Genomic DNA, 15,667 nt, shown 5'->3' with positions numbered 1-15,667 from the left:
CAGTTCAGAAATTGAAGCCCCTATAAAATGGGTGTTGTGGTTAGCTGACTTTAAATAAAATTAGTAAAGTCAAAGCTGGTGAAGGGTTTAATTTCTATTGCACTGTTAGGATACCTTTTTCTGTGTATTCCAGCAATACCATGAGTGGTAGCAGAAGAACACATATTGCTTCTGGGAGCTTTCCAGGACTGAAAGCATTATGATTTCCAGAAAATTTCAGGAGAATACTCCATGCTAACATTTTAATCTCCTTAAATATTTTAGCAATATTTACTAGCTTTTTCATTGGAATGAAATTAAATAGAAAAATCTATGGAAAGCTGGGAGCTGACCAAATCCCATGCATGAAGTAAATAATTGGTTTCAAGTTCATTTGAAGTTCTCCTAAATCATAACAAAATTAGTCTAAATTTCAGTCTGGTAAAAATAGCATAAAATATGTAGTGTTTATTCATGACTCTTGGAATTTTACTGCAAGCATCAGGCATAACTTTAGAATAGTTGATTACTAACTTCCTTTTGAAGGATGTCTTTACTTATATCTCCATTTTTGTCTGAAAAAAACACTTTGCATGAAAATACCTTCTCTGAATGTGTTAAAATAGAATCTAATATTTAACATTTTTTAACCAATTAGGTATTTTTAGGAGTTGATTCCATTGATCATTTTTACTACTGGTGTTTGGAAGCAACAGAAATTTGGCAAAAGGACCACCTGAATATGTGCATCACTCAGCATTACTTCCATTAGTGTGGCTACATTGTTTGTAGTCTATACCAACATTGAAGCTGGACACATACCCTGAGTAGCATTTTGTCTAACATAAATTCTCACTATTCACTCTCACTACTTTTAACAACTGGAGAAAACAAAGAGATGAATTTTAAAGATACTTGGGCACCTTATTTCTTCTGGGGTATATAAATGGATGTTAGCATTAGAATACACTTAAAAGGAGTGTTATAAGTGACTTTTCAAGCATGAAAGACATCTGTGGTAGATCAGAGGCTCAGATCCAGACCTCGTATCTCCTAGGCCCATTTCCTAAATGGCAGGTTGTTCTTGCTGTATTATACTCATGGATTTAACTCTGTGGTCTTGGAAGACTAGACAGTAACCATAAGAAGTTTGTCTCCTCCAATCTCAGAAGTGATGCATCTCAATAAAGAGCAAGTTGGGCAAAAACTCCAGAAGGCTTTCAGGGATGAAGAAGCTGCTCCTGGACAAACTCAAACACAAAAGGAAGCCTGCAGTGGGTGGAAGCAAGGACAGGTAACCTGGGAGAAATACAGATAAATTGAGCAGCCATGGACGAAGTTAGGAAAGCTAAAGACCTGATAAAATTTAATCTGGCAAGGGATGTCAGTGATAAAAGGAAGACTAGAGGAAAACATGAGCCCTCTCCAGAAGGAAACAGGAGACCTGGTTACCTAGGACATGGAGAAGGCTGAGGTATTCAATGGCTTTTTTGCCTTGATCTTCACCAGCAAGTGCTCCAGCCACGCTGCGCAAGATGCAGAAGGCAAAGGCAGGGGCTGGGAGAATGAAGAACCACCCCACTGTAGGAGAAGATCAGGTTCAAGACCATTAAGGAACTAGAAGGTGCACAAGTCCATAGGACCTAATGAGATGCATCCGTGGGTCCTGAGGGAACTGGCAGATGAAGTGACTAAGCCACTCTCCATCATATTTGAGCAGTTGTGGCAGAGTGGTGAAGTTTCCACTGACTGGAAAAGGGGAAACATAACCTCTGTTTTTAAAAAGGGGGGGAAAGGAGGACCCAAGGAACTACAAGCCAGTCAGTTTCACCTCTCTGTGCCTGGCAAGATCATAGAGCAGATCCTCCTGGGAACTGTGCTAAGGCACATGGAAAATAAGGAGGTGATTGGTGACAGCCAACACAACTTCACTACGGGAAAACTGTGCCTGAAAAATCTGGTGGCCTTCTACAATGGGGTTACAGTGTTGGTAAATGAAGGAAGAGCAACTGGTGTCATCTACCTGGACTTACGCAAAGCATTTGACACTGTCCTGCACTACATCCTTGTCTCTAAACTGAAGAGACATGGATTTGACAGATGGACTGCTTGGTGCATAAAGAATCACCTGGATCAAAGGGTTCCAGTCAATGGCTTGATTTTCATTCCATAAGTGGAGACCAGTGACAAGTGACATTCTTCAGGAGTCTGTACTGAGACCAGCACTGTTTAATATCTTTGTTGGTGACATGAACACTGGGATTGAGTACACCCTCAGCAAGTTGGCTTATGACACCAATCTGTGTGGCACAGTTGACACGCTGGAGGGAAAGGAATGCCATCCAGAGGGACCTTGACAGGCTTGAGAGGTGAGACCATGTGAACCTCATGATGTTCAACAAGGCCAGGTGCAATGTCCTGCACTTGGGTCAGGGAAATCCCAAGTACAAATACAGGCTCGGCAGAGAATGGATTGAGAGCAGCCTTGAGGGAAGAACTTGGGGGTTGCTGGTGGACTAGAAGCTCAATATGGCCTGGCAGTGTGTGCTTGCCTCCCAGAAAGCCAACAGTATCCTGGGCTGCAGCAAAAGAAATATGGCCAGCAGGTCAAGGGAGGTAATTCTCCCTCTCTGCTCTGTTCTCATGAGATCCCACCTGGAGTATTGCATTCAGCTCTGGGACACCCAAAAAAAGGAGGATGTGGACCTGTTGGAACAAGTCCAGAGCAGGGCCACAAAGATGATCGGAGGGCTGGAGCACCTCTCCTGTGAAGGCAGGCTGAGGGAGTTGTGGTTGTTCAGCCTTGAGAAGAGAAGGCTCCAGGGAGACATTATTGTGGCCTTTCAATAGATAAAGGATGCTTGTAAGAAAGGTGGGGGCAGACTTTTTAGTAGGGCCTACTGTAGCGATAGTACTAATGGTAATGATTTTAAGCTAAAAAAGTATAGATTTAGTTTAGATATTGGGAAGAAATTCTTTACTGTGAGAGTGGTGAGGCACTGGAACAAGTTGCCCAGAAAATTGTGGATGTTCCTTTCTTTTGAAGTGCTCAAGGCCAAGTTGGATGGGGCTCCTGGCCTCATTGAAGGTGTCCCTGCCCATGGCAGGGGGCTTGGAATTAAGAGATCTTTAAGGTCCATTCCAACCCAAACAATTCTATGTTTCAAAGTTATATAGATTAGATGGAATATATTAGAATATTAAGTAATAAGAAAATGATTCATAAATGGGAATAGATTTATGGTTCAGACCACCTGGGAGTTATAGTCTGCCTGACTCTGTGAGCAAAGACGTGCAACATACTCCATGGGAATAAAATTGTTCACATGCAAATGAACGTTATTCTAGTCAAGTTGTATGTCAGAGGTTATCTACTTTTAATTAACATTTATCCAGATTCAAAGAGGGTTTTGTAGTGATAATATATGTTAAGTGAGAAGAAATGAAAAACAAACCATCTATCTAGGGAAAAAATTTCATTTAGTGTTGAGGAAATGGGACTTGAAATGCCAGAAGAGATATTGGTCTCAGTGTTCGTTCTATATCCTCTGTTTGATTAGAAGTCACTAGGTAACAGAAGATACACTTAAAAAATCAAAGGGTTCTGACAGAAAAATAGGAAGGATTCCCTGGGAAAAAAAGAAGGCTTTTTAGCTTTGAAAATCTGTAATGAGTCCATAACAAGAAGAAATTCTTAAACCAGGAAATATGCTTAATACAGGTAGTAAGCAAGCTCTAAACTCACAGATTTATCTTTAAGCTTATTCATTGTAATATACTAATAAACCTTTTGTTATGCTACCTTTAATGAATGTCCTAAGTTAGTTTCAAAGAAAAAAATGGACTTGGGTATTTGGTAAAGATGAAAAATGAAGCAAAAAGGTAGCTTATTTAGTTATTAGTTAAAACACTACATAATATAAAAATATGCTTGTATGAAGTTGACAGGAAGCCTTTAAACAAAGTGTGAAAGAAATAGAATTCTAATTCTCACACATGTTCACAATACCTTGATATGTAACTTCAAGGAATCTCACAATGACTTTCTTTTCTTTGAACACAAAAAATCTCAGAGAATGTGAAGCACTTAATGATTTTTCTCTGAAATGTGTTCCAAAATTCAAAGTACAGCCCCCGAGGAAGCATATTTTTCTGACAAGCTAAAAGATATCTGGAAGGATTACGGTCAACAGGAATTCTTCAGAGGCTGTACTATGTTTTTCTCCCTGTTATTAGCTACAGTGTAATTATTAACCTGTTAACAATGTAAGTATGAAAGGAGGAAGGCAAGTCATCCAGTCTTAAAAAACAATGGAAGCAGAATCAACAAAGAAAATGAGTAATAGAGAAATGACGACAGTCGAAACAGAGAAACAGTTAAAGAAAGCAACAAGTATAAAAGAAACGAGCAGTTTAGGGCCAATCAACTACTCAAGGACAAAGATGCAAGTATACTCAGAAAAAAACCAACCTCTTCAGTGCCTATTTCATAGACTAGCTTTAGAGCAATGTAATACTGAATTATAAAGAAGTCCATTCAAATACTTCCCTGTGTCTACCTGAGCATAAAAGAAATGAAGAAGTAGCATGATCATAGAATCTATGCCAATAGTTACCTGGTGCAGAGAATAACAGAATCTGGGATTCTTTTTTTAAAGGGACAGTCATTATTCCTTTAGAAATATATTTTAAAAAGCATGTTGGCTTGTGACAGACAGACCAATTGAAATTATTTTCTTATCACAGCAAGCAGATATATCTCTAGTCAGTTTCCCTCTGATATTAACTCATGTATCTCAAATCTAACCTATAGGGACTGCACCTAACAATGAGAAAGCAATTGCATCCGCTTGTCAGTCTTCATTCTGTTAGAAAAGATTGCCAATTAACACCAGGTGTTTTGACGATTTTTGTGTTATAGATGCTGGTCCATTGGGATTTGGCTTCTCCTAGTGACTTGTACTTCACCTCTAGAACAGCTGCCAGATGGTGACTTTTCAGTCTCTGTCACCCTCTGCTGTTTTCAAGCTTATGACTTAGAGGTGAAAGATGCTTTATATAGTCTTCTGAACCATTGAAGTCCTCACAGTATACTAATTCCTTCTGATAATCTCATTGAATTTTATGCCCTGCTGTAGGCTATGGGAAAGAAAGAGCAGGGCATAAAATTCAATAGAAATGCAGAGAATGGTGAAAAATGCTGCTTCCCCTTGCCCCCTGCCCCCCCCCCCCCCCCCCCCCCAAGTGATAAATACTTTCCATGACAATTTTATTGCAAGAAAATATATTGGTAGATTTACCTTTTCACTGAAGACTGGGAGTAGTACATTGTGTTTTGGAGTTGGATGAATTTATCTAATCAACTTGGAAAAGACCCCAGATCATGTGGAAATGGAAATAGCTGAGCATGAAATGTATAAGAACTGGAACAGAAAAGAAATTTGCTAACTGCATATGATGTGAGATAGAGATAGCAGGCCAAGGGAAATGAGTATATAAAGAAGAGAAAATGTAAAAGAAAAGTAAAAATGAAAAGAAAAACACCTGAAGACCTCTTAAGGACCTGATTTATTTGCAGCTGAATTCAGTAATAGATTTATCCAGCTTGCTGCTTTAAAGAATTTGATGGTTTAAGAAACGGATTTAATAAACAAGATGATGAAATATATGCATTAATAAGAATTTAAACACTGCAAATATTGTGAGAAAATATTTTCTTTCTATATCAGTAGTTCTCAGAACAAAAAGTGAAAAAATAATCCTTTAAAAAAGAAGTTATATCATAAAACTTTATGAATTATTTGACCATTACCAGCTAGTTTGGCAGAGATTCATCTTTCAAAATTATAGATGTTTGTATTTGAGCTAATTACTTTATACTCCCTCTACAGTCAGTGGAGTGTGATAGCTATTTTTAAGGAAATTATTCATTTCAGATTAACGCAGAAGTCTAAAATAGTTTTGGCTTACTTCATTAAAAAAATGCTTATTTCTTTGCTTTGAAGGAAGTCTGGGGTGAGTATCTCAAATATTGATGTCCATTTTCTTGAGAAAAAAGTAAACAAAATGCACACTATCATTTGTGCATTTCTAGTCACCAAGAAATAAACAGCAGACCATGCTTTGTAAAATGTGGTAACATAACTGAAACTGGAGCAAGAACAACACAATAGCTCACTAATATTGCTTGCCTTAGTATCCCAAATTGTGTACGACTCTAACAGCCATAAATATTGCAGCTTCAAGGGCTGTTTTCAGTTATACCCACAATCAAGACTGTTGGTTTTTTTTTAAATAGTTGAATCATAAGAATGTATGAAGATATTTAAAAAAGAAAGGACATAATTCTAGTAAGTACCTTACTTATTGGATGATGATGTATGATAGCAGGTACAATTTCTTAAAAGAATAAGGAACACATAAAGCTAGAAAGTAATCTCTTTGTTCCAGATACTGGCAGAGAGCCAGTAAAATTTTCCGTTGATCTTCCTCCAGTTACCAAGTATAGAGATACTTGGTTTCACTGTTAAGGAGAAAATACCCTAGCTGTTAATATTGAATATAATATTAAATTTAATATTCATGTTGGATAAAAATTGCACATATTTAAAAATATGAAATGTATCATACATTCAAACAACAACAAGTAAAGCCATTAATAAATGCTCAGCTATATGTTAGAACTACTTTCAAAACATTTGGCAGATTTTTTTCCTGTAAAGACATTTTAGCCAAAATTGAAATATTTCATAGGGATATGCTGATTTTGTTGCAATTCTGACAGAGAAAAAAAAAATCCAAAAAAGAAAGAAATGTCATGTTTTCCTTCTAGGATATTTCTTCCTTTGTGCTTTCTTTTCTTACTGCACTCACATCTGTGGAAAATATGGTTGCTATCAAATTAGCATTCTCCATTCCTCTTGTGAGCTTTGAGGTTTACATGTCATTTATTCCTGACTGAGAGATAAAGAATTACTGCACATAAATAATGAATTATTTGCTAAAGGTGTCTGTGTCTCCCCATCAACTCTCAGAGGATTATGACTGTTTCTATATTAGCAGATTAAGTGACCCAAAACAGTGAAACAATTGGTTTGGAGAACCCTACAACTACACTATAAGGCAGGATGTGATGGGAGCAGATTATTTTGGACTATTCCTAGCCCAGTCCTGTGATCTGAATGTTTGTTAATATTTTAACTTCTAACTTCAGAGAGTAAATTTAAAGGAAGAACAGATGCTTAGTTAATTGTTCATTTTACAACAAATTTAGCAATGATTCAAATTGTATTAATATATGAACTGTGCATTTACGTATATGTATGTGTGTTAAGAGACAAAAATGGATAGTAACACCAGAAAAAATAACGTAGAATAAGCATTGTTGTAGTCGTTCCGCTGTCCCCAGAAAGCAAAATGGTGAAGTTACATGCACATATAATTTGTCATATAGTAATATTGCATATATTTATCTTTTCAAAATGTTCATGTTTCTAGTTCTGCTGAAGAAGCATAGCTCTGTGTCATTCATCATCACCACTTCTTCCAATTAGTGCTAAAATAGAGCTTATCAAGAAAGAATGGTAAAATTGATAAATGATTAAACATCAGATTATTTTTTTAAAATATGCAAGTCTATATTGTTTAGTTTATGCAGAGAAAGGTGAGATTTGCTTTATCTTTCACTCAAAATGATATGCTGTAGTGTTATCACATTTCTGGATCCCAGATATAATGGGGTCTTAACAGTGAAAGGAGGTGAAAGTTATGATAAGAATATGACACAAAGCTGATTTAAGTGACGACTCCTTTGCTACTTCCAAATTACAATTTTTTAAATGGATTTCTTACAGATTTTGCTATCTGCAAGAGGGATAAATTTATTTCTGAAGAAAAGATTATATCAGGGGAAATAAAGTTTTCCAAGGATCATCTCAACCCAAAACTTCTCATAAACCCAGTACTGAAAACCTGTTATTATTAAGATTATTTTTCCTATAACATTTGCCTTTTGTTGTAAGTATTTTATATCTGATTGGCAAATCTGTTGAGATTTTCAAACTTTTTCTCATTTACTGTAAAATCAGAAGCACTTATGAACATTTTTAATGTGATAACATGAGTGGTAAAGATATGGAACAAATGATGCTATTAAAATCAATGCCTAAGATAGACACCATGGAAACTTTAAAGGTCATTGTAAAGACTGATGAGTAGATAGAAAACTGGATGTTGGTGATTAGAATTTGTCACTCAAATCTTTTTTCTTCACAAGGCTAAAAGAAATGAGGGGTTCTACAAAAATATTTGTTGGGTTTAATATGTGAGGGATTAAAAAAAAAGAAAAAAACAAACATCATCTTGCCAAAAAGTCATGTTAATTATTTCAACTGTAGATAAATATGTGTGCTTATTCAGAGGTGTGTGCCTGTGTATGCATAGTTATTTATATAGTAGTTAAGGAGTCATAGATCCTTGTAATCGAAATATTTAGAAAACTGATAAATCAAACCATCTTTAAAATTTGAAACTAAATTTTAGATATTCATTAACAACACACGTTATGCTATTCAAAGCAGTAAGTTCTTAATAAGCATTTTCTAAATAAGCTGTGAGTGTACAATGCCACAGTGTTGATGCTGGGTAGTTAATGCCTACAGTGATGGTCACTAATGGCATAAGTTGTTGACGTAGAGGTGGACAAGCTTGAGAGCTTTTTAGCCAAGAAAACTGGAACCAAAGTGGGTGTGTCCTTTCCTCCTGTCATCCCAATTCAACATCTTTTATAAGAGGTCTGAGTTTCTAGGCAATTTCTAAGCCTTGACCTCCACCATGGGACTATGTGTTTTCATCTGGAGTGTGAGAATTTCCCAGGGTAGTAGGCCTTATCCTATTGCTTGGCTGTCTTTTTGTGTGCACTTGTCTGTCTGTTTTTGTTTGTTTGTTTGAACTTGCTTAGCTGATGCTTTTTTCCTTAAAGCGAAATCTTTTTTTGAATAGTGGAAAAAAGTTCTTGCCTAGTAATTGACCATCAGTAAGTGGATTTTCTAGGGTCTCTGTTTTCAGTGTCTGCCAATGATTTCAATGCTTTTGCTGTTATCTTGTGTTAACACTGTACATCGTAGCAAGAGACGTTCAGAGTCAAGCTCTGGCTCACACATTAAGTGCACTTAACAAGTTGATATCCAGGCAGACAATCCAACCAGGGTTTTGTAACATTAGCATATCTATGGCGTGTCTGTAACAAAAGTTACACTGTTTTCACTGGGCCACTGAATTAATACATGCTTATATGGTTATAGTGCATTATATATATATAGTGCATTAGTGTGTTTAAGATCAGGATTAAGACTAGCTAATATTGATTAAATCCTATTTAGTGTGCTTCCACGTTTATGAGTGCAATAGGTCTCTCTTTTGGTTATGTAAATCAGCCTCTTCCTTGACCAGGGTAACTTGCCTAGGAGGGAAGTGAAAAGCTAGGGTATGATCTAGCTTAACACCATCAAGGGTTCTGCCAAAATATGCAATATTTTATCATAAGAAGAGAAGTAAATGTTGACTAGATAATTATTGCAAATTATTGGCATTAGTACTTGATAAAACATAGATTAATTATCATATATTCCAGTAAAAGTCAAAGGAGGGATAAATTCCCATAGGAGTTTGTTCTTGTCTTGTATTAGGAAATATAACTAAAAGGTAATACAGAAAGTCAATAATGTTGGCAGCATATAAGAACAGTATTATCACTCAAAAAATAAATCTTGTAGAAATTATCTAGAATTATTAAAATAGTAAAAACAAGTGGAAAGGGAAGGAAATACTTCCTTCCCATACTTGGGAAGGAAAAATCAAATGAACAGGTTGCAAATATTCATTAATATGCCAGTCAGTCAGAAATTCAGCAGGAAGATGTTAGGATCTTCAGCAGAGTATGTACAGAACAATAAAGAATAATAATTAAAAAAACTCTCAACAGAAGTGGAAATACCCTTCAGGAATGTGTTTTCAGAGCTATTGCTTGTAAAATGATACAGAAGTACCCTGAGGACTCATGAACTTTTGCTTGGTTGCTGCCTCTAAATTTGATGATGGTATAGACCAGGGGTCCTCAAACTACGCCCCACGGGCCGGATACGGCCCCCCAGTGTCCTCAATCTGGCCCCCGGTATTTACAGACACCCCACCCCCAGCCCCCCACCGGGGGTTGAGGGGGGGAAACCAAGCAGCCGCAGATGACTGCCTGCCACTTCATCCGCGTGCCGGTCCCCTGTTTAAAAAGTTTGAGGACCCCTGGTATAGACCAGTTGGAGAAAACTCAAATGAGAGCAATAAGAACAATACAAAAAAGCATTTGATAATATGTTGATAGCATTATTTTCTTGATCTAGAAAGGGGAAGCCTAGTATAGTGTACAGTAATGGTCTTCAAAGTATAGTGTTGCTGGGGGGAAAGAAAAACCCCACAAAATACCAGTGATAGCTTTTCTATGGGTTACCTGAAGAGGAGAAAAGACATTATCTGCAAAAAGTTTCTTAGGCAAGGTAAAGGACTAGTTATAGGAGCTGTTAAAAAAATTAAGGTGCAATACAGAGATCAAGGGGATTTGTATTACTGTAGATGTTTGATAATATAATAAATATTGAGAGGCATAATACAGATAATAAATATAGTCAGGGATACTACATTTGTAATTTGCTTGATGCATTGGAAAGATTATTTTTTCCTGCTAATATTCCATTTTAAACACTTCTAAAGTGAACTAACATTCAAAATAATTTCTCCTACTTGAAAACAGTCAGGGAACTTCTAGGCTAAGTTAGAGAACTGAGTAACATCTTGTTGAGATAAAAACATATGACTATAGGAAATGGTGATAGACATGATTATAACTGTGGATGTGGCTTTGTGTGGTTTTTTTTCTGTTAAGAACTTCTTTTTGTAATATCTCTGGAGCTCATTTTCTGTTCTTATATTTAAGTATAGTTTATATTTAAATAAATTTAAATATACAGTTTATATATAATATAAATATAGCTTACGTTTGAATATAGTTTTTTTTTCTTCTTTCTTGGATCTGACTAGCCAACCGCAGCCTGTGTCTCTGAATCAGCTTTCCATTGTTTTTTGCAAGTCTAAGGATCTCAGTACACTATTCAACCCTTTTTACTGTTACGGTTATTGGAGTGAGAAAGGCAAATGTGAAATTATTCTTGTGAAAATAGCAATGAAACAATTTATTCCATGAACATTCCCTCTGTATTTGTATTTCAGCTGGCAATTTTTTGCAGCTCTTACTTCTGATGTTTCACTGCTACTTTAGTGTAGCTTCCACAGTAGGTACACACCTGTAGAGTGGTACTTGTATAAAATCTGTAAAGTTCTTAAGATGGCTCTGATTTAACAAGAAATAAAATTCCCAAGTTCTACTAATCTAGCTGTGTTTATTTTATCTTTGTTTTCTCATTTAAAATACTTCTTTGCATGTCTAGACATATAGAGGAAGAAGTCTCCAAAAGCTCCAAGATCACCTGGAGGTCATGCTGCAGTTCAGTTGAATTTGTTCTGTTCCTGACTTATGAATGTTGAACCCTGTGTGCATCACTTTATAATCATCAGCATTACATTTCATTCTTCTTGTCACTTCATTTACAGAGTGAATCAAAGCCTCTTTCAGTTTTACTTATTGCTTGGCATGAGTTCACAGGGTTCCCTTACCCCTTACACAAATCTGTATTACCACATCACAATTTTAACTTCACTGTTCCTCACCGTTTCTCCAATTAACTTTATTTGGTTTAGATATTAAATTAAAAGGAAACAATATTGAATAATAACTACTGCATAGAAAATACTTCCTAAGGCACTTCATCATTTAGACCATGGTGACTGACGTCTGAACTGGAAAAAATATAACTTTAATACAGTTGTATTGAGCCATTAACCATCTTGCCTTTTCACAATCTCATTGACAGTTTGTAAGCAGTTGACAGAAAATCCTTCATTTCCAAAATCATGTGGCTTTAAGTTAGTGTGAAGATAATTGTATTCTTTAGGAACTGGTTTGATATAGGTGCATATAATCATTCCTTTTATCCTTACAAGAAGTAAATGGAGTAGTGAATTAAAATTCACCAAACAATCCATATGGCCTAAAAGCCACATACAAAATAAATTGAAAAAGTAGCTAGAATATATACTATATAGCATATATGTGCCTTCTGCTGCATGTTGATATTTAGTATCCTTATTAATGGCTTGAAGAAGAGACCTGAAAATATCAAAGAATTTTGGTTTCTATGTTGTTAATATGCTAGCTATTTTCACCAAATTATTAGAATTTATAGAGGTATTTTTCTTCCCATGACAGTTACAAGTTACTCATCCAGTCATTGTTTTTAGGAACTAATTTATTACTAACTCCACATTCTTTCATATTGGAGGAAAAAAATATTGTGTGTTAAAATATCTCACCTGTTTACTCAAAGAAAATGTGTAAATAATGGTAAAATATCTTATTCTGTTAGTAGTATATTGCTATGCAAGGAAAATGGGGGGGGGATATTTAATTTCTTTAGTCTGATTTTTTGAATGTGGTTATAAGAAAAGGGAAGCGTCCTTTTTAACAATGTGATGTATTTGATGAATACTGACTATTTTGCCATTGCCATCAGAATAGTGTTGTACATTAGGAAACTTCTACATGGGTAATTAGGAATTCTGATGGATTCTAGCCAGTGAAAATCTCCTGTATTTTTCCTCGGTTTGGCTCAGATAGAGTTACTTTTCTTCATATTGGCTTGTATGGGGCTGTGGTTTGGATTTGTCACCAAAACAACGCTGATAACACACTGGTGTTTTTGTTATTGCTGAGCAGTGCTTAGAGAGCCAGGGCCACTTCTGGCCTGCCCTGCCCCGCTAGAAGTAGGCTGCGGGTGCACAAGAAATTAGAAGGGGACAGAGCTAGAGCAGCTGACCTCAGCTGATCAAAGGGATATTCCAAACCATAGGACATCATGCTCAGCAATAAAAGCTGGGGGAAGAAGAAGGAAGGAGCTGTGTTTGGAGTGATGGTGCTTGTCTTCCAAAGAATCCGTTACACGTGATGGAGCCCTGTTCTCCTGGGGATGGCTGAACACCTGCCTGATGATGGAAGTAGTGAATGAATTCCTTGTTTTGCTTTCTTTGTGTGCACAGCTTTTGCTTTGCCTATTTAGCTGTCTTTATCTCAAACCATGAGTTTTCCCACTGTGACCCTTCCAATTCTCTCCCTCATCCCACTGTGGAGTGAGTGAGAGTATCTATGTGGGGCTCAACTGCCAGCTGCAGTTAAACCACAACACTACATAATGCTTGTATAGGTCAATGAAAAAAATTGTTAATATTTAAAAATCCAAATTCTTAAAAAAACTTTAGCATACAGCAGTATGCCCCATTATCTCTATTATTACATGCAAGAAATCTCTATGTATATGACCACACATAATCATATTTTACTATGTTCTAATTCTGGTATCGTTTTTTGTTGCTTAAATAAAAATCTCAGTCTGTAATATCGAAAAGTGATTTGGAGTATCCTATATTACACCAATAAGGAGGGAGGCTTTTGAACTGTTTGAAGAAATTGATCTGGAAAGTGGCAATACTTAAGCTTAGGAAATCTTATAAACTTAGCATACATACATATATATCTCTATGTAATTTCCAGTAGAACTGCAATGTTGCAGACAAGTTCTTGCCTACATTAATCTAAAAGAAAGATGGCTGCTCCTTTGCATAGAAAAAGCCCAAAGGACTCTTTTTAATCTCAGTTGTTCTTGGCCAATATATATTTTGACTGTTAATGCTTTATGAAATTGCTTGTGTTTTTCAGCATTATCTACCATATGAAGACCTTGAAACACCCCTGTTGGGGTGATACTAATACTTTGTTTTCCTTGTAGATAAGGAGATGGGATTGTGGATAAAACAGATTTCTGGTCATAATGTGTGAGGTTTTTTTCCTGAGAACAACATGCTTAAGTCATAGATCCTTTAGTCACTAGTGGAGGAAACAAATTTAACTTAGGTACTGCAGCATGAAAATACTAAACATCTACCCAAAATAATGTGCCAAAGTTTCCTCCAGTTTCTTTATAGTAAACCTCTGAACAGCAGAGATGCCTCTAAAGAGTAATCAAGGAAATCTACATTGAGAAGACTCTTTGTAAAGTTGGGAAGTATAAAATATTGGTATAGTTAAAAGTGTATTTTAGCTCTTTCCTCTGAAGCTCAGTAATGTTAAAATCTCTTCAGGAAACTGATGCTTGCTGGAAAAGGAGAAGGTAATTTTAGCATTAAACCCTAGTGGATGGGCATCTGGTTTTGAAGTGTAAACCATTTTTCTTACGTGATTGAACAAGGATGAAAACTAAAGTCTGTTTTGAAATAAACCAGCTGGTTCCCTCTGAAGCAAAGCCCATGTGTAGAATATGTTTAATTCAACAACTCTCTCAAGAAGCTTTAAGCATGACACTACACGAGGTCTGGTTCCTTTCTCCCTACTCAGGCTTCCAGTTTAAGTTTAGCATGTCAATTAGTGTTTGCAAGGAACCAAAAATGCCTTTTTGTTGTATGCCATGGCATGTGCTGTAGATCCACAGTTTCAGGCAGTAGAAATTCTAGTGACCTGCAACATGGTCCTCATGTAATTTCAGACATTTTGTTTTCATCTCCTCATTTCTGCAACCCAAATATATACAGATTAGGGCCTTGCATCCAACAGAAAACCTGCGACCATCTGCTATGTATGTTCAGCCAGCTGTGGAGGTGGCTAGCAGCATGGATGTACGTCATGCAGTCTCACTTGGCACTGAAGGCCAGGAATTACTTCTTGAAACAGAGCATTTAACACTGCAGATGTGACCTGGAACTTTTAGGCATTGTTGTAGTAAGATGATCTGGACTACCATTCCTAGATAAATGTAAACAGATTTTAGAGTGTCTGAAATTTTACGCTTGAAAAGCCTTACTGGAAATTTCACTATAACTGACCTACCTATATTTTAATATTTTTTGCAGGTAGGAGTTATAACCATCTGTTACTTCATGGGTCAGTGTGAATGGTATTCAGTATTAAGCAATATTTCTAAAAATGATGGAACTACTCATAAAGCAACTTCAGTATGATCAAGGAAAAGAAAAATGGCACAGCTGGAAATGTAATTATTGTTCACCTGCTGTAAAAAACCCATGAAAAATACCACTACAACCAACCTTTTCATTGCTTTTATAAAAAATTCAACAGTAGAAATGAGCTTTTCATACACACAAAATTAATGTCAAAGTAAAATAAAATATTTTTAACAAAAATAACCCCTGCAAAATCCCTATTTAAACTAATTTCTGCTTCTTTGTATTACATTTGAATAAATAAATAAAAAGAATACAATCAGAAATACTTTGCATTTCCTTCTGTATTTGTTCTTTCTCTGTCTCCAAAAGATACCGATAAAATAAATTTGGATTAAGATATAACAATAACTTGAACTTTACATCTTATATCTTACAGTTACAATGGTTTGTATGTGACAATGGCAATAACCATGTATGTAGATATTTGACAGAGGTAATCAAACATACTGGTGTCAGCATATGTCACATCATGTCCTTAACTTAATATTCCAACTTGATGGGTTCCGCTTAG

The 15,667-nt window shown here is 36.1% G+C and overlaps 1 long non-coding RNA gene across 1 annotated transcript in view; it reads left to right on the top strand.

The window, feature by feature from the left end:
• The window catches only part of LOC129784398 (uncharacterized), a 57,510-nt gene extending 42,133 nt beyond the window's left edge, over positions 1-15,377 (top strand). Inside the window, exon 4 of the long non-coding RNA XR_008747086.1 lies at positions 15,043-15,377. This is a non-coding gene — a long non-coding RNA (uncharacterized LOC129784398). The remainder of the gene's footprint in view (positions 1-15,042) is intronic.
• The last annotated feature ends 290 nt before the right edge of the window (positions 15,378-15,667 follow it).

Source organism: Falco peregrinus, chromosome 4 (genome assembly GCF_023634155.1).
Source record: "Falco peregrinus isolate bFalPer1 chromosome 4, bFalPer1.pri, whole genome shotgun sequence".
NCBI classification, from domain to species: Eukaryota; Metazoa; Chordata; class Aves; order Falconiformes; family Falconidae; genus Falco; species Falco peregrinus.
This window is presented reverse-complemented; position numbering and strand designations above follow the sequence as displayed.